Raw genomic sequence first — 6000 nt, 5'->3', positions numbered from 1 at the left:
AAGCACCTGGCACAAGTGGCTCTCGACCTTGAGCAAGTCTCCCAACATGGAGACTCCGGAAAAAGCGGCAAACGAAATACACAGCAAAAGACACGAGATTTCTAACAAATCCAACATGACTTCCGGCCCAGACAACGATCTACAGAATCACAGGCAATCGTAGGTTCTAGGGTTCGCCCAGCAATTATCCGTTCCCAGGAACGATCGGATAGGTTGAACAGCACACAACCGAATGTTCTCATGCACCTTAGGTTTCCGTGGAGACCGTCTTTCGTAGAGGACGATAGTGGTAATTTGTCACTTACACCCATGGGAGAGTCTTTTGGCTTTTCTGGAGGCTCAGGAACCTCCCAATGTTAGATAGGTTTTAGTCAGGAAGTGTGTAAGTCGACTCGTTTTCACTTTTTACGATCGTCCAAACTCTCGAATGAGACGAAAGTACCCTATGACCGATGCATGCAGCCTCTAGGCGTCACCTAGCAACCAAGAACCTGCTAGATTCTTCCAGCTTCCTTCTTACCTTCGGAGGCGAACCGGACAGGAAGAAACATTTCTTTTGTCGCCTTTCCTTTTCGTTCGCGTACCCTTCCCAGGCACGGTCCGGAAGTATGTCTCACGCATTAGGACGGGACCCGATGACCGGTCGACAGGGTCTTGTAATTCCGGGTTCTACGGCATTTCGATTCTCTAATAGTCTCTCCCAAAGGTTCAGCGGTGCGTTCCGTAGCGACCGGCAAATAAAACTCGGATTAATCGACCAAGAGTTCTCATAGACGGCCGGCGGATCCGATCGGAAGCTTCCAATGGGTGGTCCCTGCTAAGGTCACTATCTTTCTCTCTCTCTTCCTCTCTTCTCCTGGAGTCTGGAGAAACCCGGGAGGGATCGAGAAAACGAAGAGTTTAGACAACGTGCCCGCGGAGGTTGCGGATACTTTAGAAGAAACCCACGGCATCTCGCGCTCGCCGACCGAAAAGGGCAACAGGTCTCGACCCGGTTTTATTGCTATTATTTGATCGGTCTCCTTCCCGGCCTCGGGGGTGCACTATCTCGCTGCCTATTCCTTCCTCTTTCCGGCAGCTTCCTTTCACTCCAGTGCACACACAAACCCCTTCGCCTCTTGCTTCTTGTGAGGATCGTTTGATCTTTCGTCTTTTCGGCGCGGGTGATCTGTCCTCAACACCGTTCTTCGTTAGTTTTTCCCTTTCCTCTCTGTCCCTTTCGGTGTACCGGAACACCGATCGGTATTTATTTGGAATGTTTCAGTTCGATAATTACCGGATTAAGAGATTATTTCCCGGGCGACAGTCCGTGGCCAACCGATTCCTTGCTTTCTCATCGTCTGCGGTTCTTGCTGGACGTTCCCGTTCTCTCGCCATCGGGCATGACGCTGCATTCAAAAGGCTATTTTCCGATACACATAAAACCCATTGCGCACGTTTGGTTTTTAAGGGTTGGTTTATTTTGCCTCACCACTCGTTCTGAACCCCATCAAAGGTTCCACAAATGATACTTTCGAGCCATAATCGCAGTCACCAACCGACTCTGCAGAGCCGAGCCGCGGAAAGCCCTTGGACTGCGGATTAAGAACCATAGGGCCCTGCCCACGATAACCTGGACCTTCGGACTGACGATGCAACGCTAAGAATGATTTGTTCGATGACGCATTCGTGACGGCCCACAAATCAGTCTCCAGCCCTTCGGTGCGCTATCAAACACCTCCGCTCCTCCAAAGGCAACGTGCCACCACATAATCCTACCATTTCAATTCGATTTTGTGCTCTCCAAACCAAACGGCCGAGAGGAGACCGTTGCAACATCGTTGTCAAAACATCGTCCGCCTGAATTGTGTATCGACGATCGATCGCCTCGGTTCGTACGGATCGGACTCCAATTCCGTGCCGGATGGCTCCTATAAGCGGCTTTCGGCGTAATGATAGCTCCGCTTGATGGGCCGAGCGCAGCTTCAGCTTCTCTAAATGCAGATTTGATTGTCCACCAAATCACCGTAGTACATTTTCCCCTCTCTCTTTCAGCCAAGGTTACGATATCGCGGTTGTAAATAGTCAAATCATCCGGTATTTATGAGCGTTCCGATATATTGTAGCAACAGTTCTTACATCTTGTATGCAGTAAAAATTTAAGCTTGCCCCGTTCTAGGCCGCATCTTAAATGGGCGAGTTTTCCTGAAATGAGTTTCCTTCTAAGCCTCATGCTCTCTAAGCTGGTCAGATTGCAGTTGAGCATATTTTACTGACGATTGCCCAATGAATTGAAACTGCCTTTAGGCCGCGTCGGAAAAAAACGTAAATATTTAACCGAGTTCGCTTTGCCGCGGGGAAGGGGAAGGGACTGGTGATCAACCTTTGGAGAATCGGCTTGGTTTGGCTAGATGGGTGACCGTGGTCCACAAATAACTAATTTCACGGATCTTTAGGACTGTCGCCAGTCGCCGCGCCACCAACCGAAACTGATCCACCGTATTTGCGGACGGTTTTTTGGGAGTTTTTCAATCAGTCCGTTAACGATCTGCCCGATAATCGATTTTTAACACACAGCTACTCAAGGTTCTACCTAAGTGAATGTATGTTTGTCAGTGATATAGAAAAAGTCACAGGTTTAAGAAGATAGTACAGGCAGGTCCCGGTTTTCGTCGACCTCGGTTTAGGTCGTTTGACGAAATTGAATTCAAAGCTAGTTTATAGTAACATGCTTTGTTCTTTACTCATACAATTTGACGCATTTTGTATGACAGACTATTCGAACATGGACGAATAAACGACTTGGTACAGGTTTCCCGCTTCAGACTTTTTTGTTCAATAAGAAATGTCTTCCAATTGAAGCACTGAATGTATTATTGTAAACCTTCACTGCTTGAAGTATAGAATGACTGATAGCCTTTGATTTGATGGCAAAACACACAAACTTTATTTTTGTTTGAAAAACACCATCTACCGCTGAAAATTCAGAAGAGAAGAATGTACGTAAGTAGCGTTTATACTGTGTCTGTTAAATCTTAGGAAGGTATTACAAAACGTGGAAATCATGGAAATTTGACATAAACTTTTAGCCGCTTGCCTCGATTTACATCGCTGTCAAAGTCCCATTTGGTGACAAAAACCGGGGCCGGCCTGGGTAAGGTTTGTATGAAAATAAGTGAAGGAAATTATCAAAGTAACTTATAAAATAGAATTAACTAAATAACGCAAGCCTAGAGAATGTAAAAGCAAAGAAATAGGAAAAACGTTATTCTACCTTACTAATTATTTGACCCTATGTGAAAGTTAAAAAGATAATGGTAATAAAATGAGGTAATTTTATGTATATGGTAATTGAACAATACTTATGTCCGTTGTTGTGCCTTGCTGCAGTTTTTGCCAATAATGCACTCTTTTTAAAATATATTGCATCTAAATAGTTATTTCCAAAAAGCAAATGATTGGTTGATGTTTTATGTTTGTCATATATTTCAAAGTTTTATCCAAAGCTGTTGTAAAAACTTGGATCATATTAAACCCTAGCCTTTTTCAAAAAGGTTTTACAGTTCTTCGTTCTCGATTCGGTCCAATGGCGGAGGAAATAACCGAGCATGAAGGAACTTTTCAAAGACATCCATTGTAAATGGGTTTAAACAACTGTAATTCCAAGATCATCCAGGACATCTCGGCGTTGCTCTTACCGCGGAAGAAAGAATGCAAGAAAGAAAACAAATCTGAACGGAAATGAGCCCGAAACCGCACCCAGCCACCCACCCTCGACCACAAGCGCATCCTCCCCCGGCAGAAGGAATGCCAATTGCTTATTTTCACAATTTATTGATCGATTGCGCTGGCGCGCGAAGTTCTCCACTCCAAACATGGCGGAACCATCCTCCTCTGCGCCGCGTCGGGGGTGGATAATTGACGATTGGCATGAAAATAAGCACCCTTTCCACCTCCCCAGGTCACCCACCTTCCCGCAGGGGGAAAGGATCAGCCCTTCGGCTTCGTTCTACAATCGATCTGTCCATCAGCGTCTCCGTCCTCTCCGTCCCGATCGCTTCCTTGTCACTCCGTTTCGGTCCGTTTTCGTTTTCGCACCCACCCTTCTCCCACCATTTAACCCTCCTACCCTTCGGTGTATACAAACAAAGGCATTTTAAATCACTCAACATTCGTGAAATTTATTGATTTCGTTCACATTGACAAACGGGCCGCGGAGATGAAGTTTTTCTCGTTCGTCCAGGGCTGCGTGGCGGAGTTCGGTCGGAAAATGGTTCGTTCCCCGTTTCGGCGGGCACGAACGAAAAACGCTCATTTTCCTGTCCCACGCCCACCCCCGTTACTAGCCTTCACCCCTCCCCTTACCGGAGCAGAGTGAGTGATAGGAAGCGCAGAAATGAAAATAAGGAGATCAGATACCGCAAAACGTGACAGTTAAAAGTGCAACTACACTCGAGTATGTGCTGTGCCGGTCGAGCTCTTTGTGGCCGCGCGCTCGGGCTTGCATCCGGAATGTCATCCACCGCGGCTCTCCTTCCCCGGTTTCGTTCGTCGTCGGCCCTTCGTTCGCGCCATTTCCGTTCATTATGGGCAGTTTTAGGGAAGGGTTTTTGTTATGGGGAAATTTTTTCCTCCAAATTTGCAAAACTGCCCTTCGAATCGTACAGGACATGTTACACACGTACACACACGCACACACACAAACCCCGTCCCTGCGATGCCATCCATCCCGTACAACAATGGGCCTCACCGGAAGGGTCACGGAGCGAAAACAAGAGTAACTTCACCACATGAAATAATGGAAGGTAATGAGTTTGACATTTAACCATCCAACGACCCCCCGGTCCCGGCCCTTTTTGCCAGTGCTCCCTGCCCGTTCCCCCTTCGCTCTTCCACCCCCTAGGGCTGAGGAGTGAAAGCAACAGGGGGAAAAACAGGGTTGCACATTTTACCGACCGGGAAAGACTACGGTAATTTTCCTGTCTCCAGCTTGTGCTCCGGTTTGCACTGTTCTTTTCTGCTGTTTCTTGTTGTTCCTCCGGTGCCTTTCGGCCTCCCTTCTGTCACTCGTTTCCACCGGGCGCTGTGTTGCTTTTTTAAACTTTATCTGCCCGGCAACGCTGCACTCCGGCGACGTGCTTGAGCGATTCGCCATCTCGGGCCCACTTCCGAAAGGGCCACCCAAAGTCAGTCAACCATGGTAACCGGGTTTGGTAAGGAATGGGACCGAACAGCGCTCCAGCTCCGGGGAGACAAAAAAGAACGCAGCAAGAAGGAGAAGAAAGGCCAACACAACCTTCCCTCCGTAGCCGGCCCGGGCTCGGGCTCGGTAGAATTTTTGCACTGGCGGAATGGAAATGCGATCGGATATGGTTCATCGGTTCGGAGGTTAGCTAGTTCTTCACTGCATCCGGAAAGCCGGGGCGACGATGGCGTTGACGGGCGGTATTCGATGCGCCCGAATGATCGGTTTATGTTGCATTCAGTTGGATAAACCGCATTTGCATACCCGTCCAGCGGGAAAACGGAACGGACGCTACGGCGTTAAGCTCGTTGCTGCTCTATAAATCTATTTGGTGTAGTCTTTTTCTTAAAGGCCCTGTCTGGAAGCAAAGGATACCATTCCAAGCCAGTAGTAAACTATGCAGTAAATTGAAAATACCCAAGGCAGCAGTTTGTTTAATCAAGCTCTTTTTAACAAACCAAACGTCAATGTCCTCTGCTCAAATTCTCAAAATAAAATAATTGAAGGTTGGAAACGATCTTATGAAATCTTCAACTAATTAAATCTTTCAAACAAGTCCATTTTAACAAATTTTGCCATTTTATGACTATTTTCAATTACTTGAATTGGAGCGATTGTTGAAAGCATAGTACTATTAAATTTTAAAAATATGCTCAACTTAATTCTTTCTTTTGCATAGTAATAAATATTACATTTTATGACATTAAACTAAAAATATTAAATTCACAAAGATACATAACTTTAAGATTTATTCCAAGCACTGCTCCAGCCCAAAT

The sequence above is a fragment of the Anopheles ziemanni genome, chromosome 2 (genome assembly GCF_943734765.1).
Source record: "Anopheles ziemanni chromosome 2, idAnoZiCoDA_A2_x.2, whole genome shotgun sequence".
NCBI lineage: Eukaryota > Metazoa > Arthropoda > Insecta > Diptera > Culicidae > Anopheles > Anopheles ziemanni.
The sequence above is the reverse complement of the archived record's forward strand: the minus strand, read 5'-3'. Positions refer to the sequence as shown.